Source organism: Ziziphus jujuba, chromosome 10, assembly GCF_031755915.1.
Source record: "Ziziphus jujuba cultivar Dongzao chromosome 10, ASM3175591v1".
Lineage (NCBI taxonomy): Eukaryota > Viridiplantae > Streptophyta > Magnoliopsida > Rosales > Rhamnaceae > Ziziphus > Ziziphus jujuba.
In genome coordinates, this window is record NC_083388.1 from 26,296,615 (window position 1) to 26,304,045 (window position 7,431).

Sequence of the window (7,431 nt, forward strand, 5' to 3'; positions counted from 1 at the left end):
CTTTGCCAAATTACAAATTATTATTATTATTATTATTATTTTAACAATTTCATCACCTCTTGCGAGTCTATCATCTATGAAAGTATGGATATTCTTCAGACTTAAAGCATCATATAGGTGGCTGGTAAAGTTATCACGGGTGTCCACTACCTTGAAACTAACAAAAACACAGTTCTTCTCTTGAGGATGGATCATAGCAGCATAAGAAGAAGAAGAAGAAGAGGAAGCCATATTCATCCTCTCAAAAACTATATGCTATTAAGACATGTCAACTGTGATAATGTACATTGAGAATGAGAGAGAATGAGAGACACTCCTTTCTTAGAACCTTGCAGTTCAAGTTAAAATAAAAAGTGCACTGCCTTGCTTAGCTACTCCAATGTTCCTTCAAGGGTAGAGGTAGAGTACCCTTTTAGCATGCTTACCACAGAAAGAAATATATAAAATTGAAAGTATACATTCAATTGAGGAATTTTATAAAAAAAAAATGTTAAAGGAATACGATTATGTGGTCTAGAATGTTCTTAAAATCCAAATCCCAGTAAACAAAAAAATAATCTCTTGCTAAACAATTGATATTGTCAATGTGGGCCATATAGCAATACAGATGCTTTCATTGCTTTATTTTTAGGCCTATGCCTCATTCTTTCTCTAAAGTGAAGCTTTTCTATCTTGTGTTTTATAAATATATGAAAGTTCTAATCATTCTCTTTTTCTATGTAAATATATGTGCCTCTTACTTAGTTGAAAGTTTTGGGATCATTTTCTTTTTCATTTATTTATCAGTGATAGTTTCCCACGGCAATCTAATTGTATTCTTTTATTAGTTCTATGGGACTCCATTGGATAAGCCAGACCGTATGTACTGTCTAATATACGCTTTAGTGACTACTTCAGACCTCACAAACAAAGGACTATTTCATATAGCTTATCTGGAGTTATACCTTTTAGTTTCTTGACTTTGCTACTGGCCATTTTAAAGTTCATCAAGACTCTTTAGATTAGAATTTGATGGAAAATATTTTGAAGGGTATTGTCAGTTATTACTAATGGAGATATTTATGTAATAACTAAGTGTATCGTGAAGAGACTTGAAGAAGATGTACCATGCACTTCTTGATGTGGTCATAATCATTGTCTTAGATTATTCATATATACATATTTGGGAAGGCTGCTACGACTCATCAATTGTTATCAAGGAATAAGCGTTCGACCAGTGCAATTCTTTGAATGGCTACAAGCAAAATGCAGATGAGATGTAGAAAAAACAATGAAGGAATGGTGTTTTTATTTTAAAATACATGCAATCTTTTTATTAATAGCACACCTCCTCAATCTATTTACAGTAGGGCATTCAATCTTATTGTAAACATTGAGATCCATCCAGAGAATCCATTACCTTGTGTTGTCTATGACTTTTCCTTACAAATGTTTTCAGCTTCGCATGCAAATAAAAAAGAGCAGCTGCAGAACTAACATCCTAATTATAATTTCTTCTTTAATTCTCTTAGGATGTGTTTCCTCTGCTTTTTCTTCCTTGTCAAAGCTAACCATTTCTGTACTTTCCCTGGGTTCGAACTCCTACTGGTGTCCATCTTTTGGTTGGGAAGCATCTACATTCATCACAATATTCGCTGCAATCAAAAGGCTATCAAATTTATAGCCTAGAAACAAACAAGTTAATCATCAGTCGAGACGTTGAGTTTGATGAAGATGCACCCTACAACTGGGAAACCAAAGAAGTTGAAAGGAAGACAATTTATGTACCAGCAATAGAAAAACAAAGCGAGGACGAGCCAGACGAAACTCAAGGACCTCAGGAGACAAATCAAGAATCTCCAACTCATCAAATGCAGCAACAAATTGAGCTGGAGGATTCATCACCAGAATCAACTCCTCGAAGAACTCGATTATTAATAGAGATTTATGAATCATGCAACTTGGCCATAGTAGAGCCTGGGAGTTTTGAAGAAGCTTTAAGACATGAAGTCTGGGTCAAAGCAATGGAAGAAGAGATAAGAATGATAAAAAAGAATAAAACATGGGAGTTGGTGGATCTTCCTTCGAACAAAGATGTCATTGGAGTTAAGTGGATATATAAGACAAAGCTTAACTCTAATGGATCGATACAAAAACATAAGGCTCGACTAGTAGCAAAAGGATATTCACAGCAATTTGGAATTGACTACAATGAAACATTTGCTCCTGTTGCTCGTCTTGACATTATAAAGGAGCTCCTAGCATTAGCTGCTCAAAAGAGGTGGAAAATATATCAATTAGATGTGAAGTCTGCATTCCTTAATAGTTATTTGGAAGAAGAAATTTAAATTGAGCAGCCACATGGGTTCGTGGTACAAGGACAAGAAAATAAAGTGCTAAATTAAAGAAGGCCTTATACGGACTAAAATAAGCTCCGCGAGCCTGGTATTGCCGAATTGACACCTATTTCATCAAGCAAGCATTCAGAAGGAGCTATAGTGAGCCTACACTATACATCAAGACCCAAGGTACAGACAACACTCTTATTGTTTCTTTATATGTTGATGGTCTTATATATACAGGAAACAGTGAGAAAATAATTGAGGAATTTAAAAAAGAGATGATAAAGACATTTGAAATGACTAACTTGGGCTTGATGCACTACTTTCTCGAAATTGAGACATACCAATGTGATGAAGGAATATTTATTTCTCAACAGAAATATACTGAAGATATTATTAAAAAAATTCAAGATGAGTGGTTGCAAAACTGTAGCAACACCACTTGACAATTGTTAGACAATGAAGAAAGAAGATGGATCACCACCAGCTAATACCTTGACATTCCGAAGTCTCATCAGAAGTCTCTTATATTTAACAACTACTAGACCAGACATCATGTATGCAACAAGCTTGCTATCAAAGTTCATGTAGAATCCAACTCAAGTGTATTATGGAGTTGTAAAAAGAATACTCAGATATCTACAAGGAACTAAAGATTATGGTATATGGTATAGACCACTTCTAATTCACAATTGCTTGGATTCACAAATAATGACTGGTCAGGATCAGTAGATGACATGAGAAGCACTTCAGGCTATGAGTTCACTCTTAGCTCAGGCATTTTCTCTTGGGCATCAAAGAAGCAAGCAACAGTTGCACAATCATCTGCAGAGGTAGAATATATTGCAGTTGCATATGCCATGAGTCAAGCATTATGGCTCAAATATATATGTGAAGATTTTGGAGAACTATAAAATTAACCAACAACAATATACTGTGATAGCAAGTCAGCAATAGCAATGGTGAAGAACCCAATGTTCCATAACAGGACTAAACACATAAAAAGAAAATATCACTTTGTCCGTTAAGCTGAGGCGAATAAAGAAATTGCAATTAAATACTGCAAGACTAAAGAGCAATTAGCGGACATCTTCACCAAGGCACTACCTCGAAACAAATTCAAATTACTAAGAAGCAAGATCGGAGTAACAGAAATGTGCATCAAGGAGAAGTGTTGCAATTAATGCTGCACATTTCTAAAGAGAATTCTAGAAATACTTAGGTGGCAAGTAAGAGTTTAAGTTTGACTTGACTTCCTCATGTGTAAGTGTTCAAGTTGAACTTGACTTCCTAGGATATTTATGTGTGTAAGAGTTTAAGTTTGATTTGACTTCCTCATGTGTATAAGTGTTCAAGTTAAACTTTGCTTCCTAGAACCTAGAACATTCATGAATTGTTTAGTTGGCTAAGGAACCCACCTTGTACTTGTATAAATAGGAAGCTATTTGTCAGGACCCGTCCGGAATTCCTTCTCCCGGAACCCTAGACAAGCCCTGATCCCAGGGAAACCCTACCGAACCCTCCAACGGAAAATCCGGCAGAGCCTCCCCTAAGGGATTTACTTACCACAAATTACCTGCACTGAAAACACACTTCTATAAACATCCCCTTATTCCTCCCACAAACTACAAATTGTTCCACAACTTTCAGCACTTCTCAAAAGCAACAACCATCCAGTGCATAAATAAAACAGAAGTATCCCAATAGTATACAGAGGTTTAAGAAGTGCTAAACAACAGAAATACAACAAGGCTGAAAGAAATAATACACTGAAATGAAAGAGTACAGAAGTACTTCTCGAAACACAACAGCAGCGGAAAACTTGGTTCGCTCCGGAAGAACGTCTACCACCACTTGCACCTAATGGAACGGAATTTAAGAGTGTGAGATGCTAATCATCTCAGTGAGTGACCCTAACTACTGAACACTTTTAATAATAAAATAATATAAAAATAAAGGAGTTTAATTAACTAGTACCGAACAATTAAATAAATAAACAATTGAAGTAATACTTTCTCTCAAAACCCTCACTATTCACTCCGTTGGAAATGTTCCCCTTTTAAAAACATTTTCACAAAACCCGATGTACGTACTCCCCGGAAACCAAGGAACCAAATAAATTAATAAACAACAAATAAACAATACCCCAAATATAAATATAAATAAACTATAATAAATGATAGTAAATAATTTCTGAACACCTTTGGGGTTTAAAACATTATTTGCAATTTACACCGACGCACCACACCATATACCGGTGATGCCCTCCGATACCCAGCATCCCGAGCACCGAATGGCGGGGGATTAAAGAGAGAAACCTGCAACGGTCACTTCGGCGTCCCGACAGTACCGCTGCTAAAACCATCAACCCGGCCAAGGAGGGGGGCGGCTGTGCGCAACAATAACCTTGCCTGCCCACGGTCTAATGGCAACTCACGGGTGAAGTAATAACCGCACGCTAAACCACATAATAACTGCATGCTACCACGTGTCCATACACCATACACCAGAACACCAATACTGTATGAGTGCGTCTAAAAATAAACATTAATAACCAACCGTACTGTTTTTCCAAAAACCACCGTGGGAAGTATACCAAATTTTCACAAAACACCATCCCACATATTTTTATTCAACAACCCGGTACGAAACAACGATAATCAACAAACCACAATTTTCTCAAAGTACGAGATGCAACCATAAAAATACAGCGGGCATAATTTATAAAATTCAAACCAATATTTTCGTAAAATATTTAACCCAATTATGCCCGGAAAATCAAATTTAAAACCACGTACAAATACTACCAAAATACACCTTGCTCATGCATAATAAATTAAACCACAATATAATTCATAAATAAATCACACCACATGAGCATAATTTAAATGCCAAATTAAATATCAATTAAATATAATTAATTGCCCAAAATAATTTTTGAAGGTGGGTCACTCACCTGGAGCACGCAAATCAACTAAGATCCTCCTCGGGATCAACTCCACTACTCGCGCGTGCACCTAAACAACCACAGTGCACCAACCAAAAATATTAATATTTTATTCGGGTAATTTCCAAATGGGTATCCGGGGAGCAAACACCAAACGACATCTAAGGGTTACGAGTTATATACCGAATCGAAGCTCGCGTGATGAGGATCACGGATTCAATCTTACTTTCTGGTGATCGGACTCGACAGGGTCGGAAACGGAAGCCGGATTCAGGTTCAAGAGGTCGAACACAGTGGACTGGAGCTGGCCAGAAAACTGGGTACTCGCCGGAACAGTACTTTCCGGCGAGCCGCCGCGATCACCGGCAACCGTCTCCGGCGGCGGCGCGTACGGTGGCCGTTGGCCGTCAAATTTTGCAGATTAGTAGATCGTGAGGAGACCAATCCAACGGGACCGGCGGTGAGCAAAACGGAGGCCGGACGGCGGAGAAATCACCATTTGAAGTTTTCCGGCCCCTGGTCCGGAAAACGCTCCGATCCCGGCGCTTCGGTGGTCCGATGGCCGTGATTTTTGGTGAGTCGGCCGAATTTGAGGAGAGTATCAAGGGTGTATGGCGCGTGTGGCCGGAAAATGGCCGGAAGTGGGTCGATTTGCAGTGGCAGCCGATCTTCGAACGTCCGATCCGGGCGCTTCCGGCGGCCGTTCACCGTGAAATTTGGAGGTTTTGCCGGAAATGGGGAGGGGAAACTTTCTGGCCGGCGCATGCACAGTAACTCGGCTGGAACAGTGGAAAAAGTCCGGCGGCCGGCGGTCTCTCTCTCTCTATCTCTCTCCTCTCTCTCTTTCTCTCTCTTCCCCGAGAATTTTATCAAATAAAAACCCTTGTGTGACACTGTTCATGCCACGTGGACCAATCAGAAGCTGACATGTCGTGTTTCACAGTTCACCGACCCAAAAACATTAAAATATTACGGTATCCGGTAAACTTTAAACGTCCATAACTTTTTAACTGGATGTCCGTTTTAAGCATGCCGCTAGTCTGTGAACTCGTATCGACGAGCACTTCACAACCATGTATGAGTCAAAGCTCATTTCCCCATAAATAAAAAGTCAACTCCCGCACCCCCTGGTCAGTTTGGACCGCAACTTGTTTCGTCCATAACTTTCAAACCGTAGCTCCGTTTTCAACGTGCTACCAGTCTACGAACTCGGGGCATCGTGCACTTCGCCACGGTACCCTGGTCAACTCGAAATTCCAACTGGAGCAAAAAGTCAACTTTTAACCCCTTCGGTCAACGGTCAACGGTCAACCTCGGTCAACGTGCACGGATTCCGGTGCGATTTGGGACGGGGTGTTACATATTACTTCCACAACATATGTAACAATTACATTAAAAAAAAAAGTTTCTATATTTTTCCTTTCTCCTTTCCTTTCTCCACTAAGAATATCCCACAATATCTTTCAATAAATTCTGTCGAAAAGCTACACCAAAAATCATTATTTGTTAGATGGTAGAGACACCAAATCATTTGGTTTAACAAGCAAGAAAACAAGAGATAAGAACATATATACCCTACCAAGAATTGATGATGATATAGTTGCCATTCGCAAAATTCTAAGCTGTGCATCAACCATTATGTTGGTTCTTGAGTTCTGATTCAACTTTGGACAATTATAGTACTTAAGTTCCATGATATGAAGATAGTATTGATGTAAACCATGTTACACCAAAAATCATTATTTGTTAGATGGTAGAGACACCAAATCATTTGGTTTAACAAGCAAGAAAACAAGAGATAAGAACATATATACCCTACCAAGAATTGATGATGATATAGTTGCCATACGCAGAATTCTAAGCTGTGCATCAACCATTATGTTGGTTCTTGAGTTCTGATTCAACTTTGGACAATTACAGTACTTAAGTTCCATGATATGAAGATAGTATTGATGTAAACCATGTTACGAGTTAAGTTCTTGAAATTGATATAGTCTCTAATAATGCGCAGTCATGTGCTTCTCGTAGTTGTACTAATGGTGGAAGCTCTGCAAAGATTTTAGGTTCTCACATTTGCTCAAGTCAAGGTGAGACAGTTGAGAAAGATTCTTGATGCTTGTAGGCAAGCTCTCAATTTCACTTACACTAAGATTTAAAATTCAT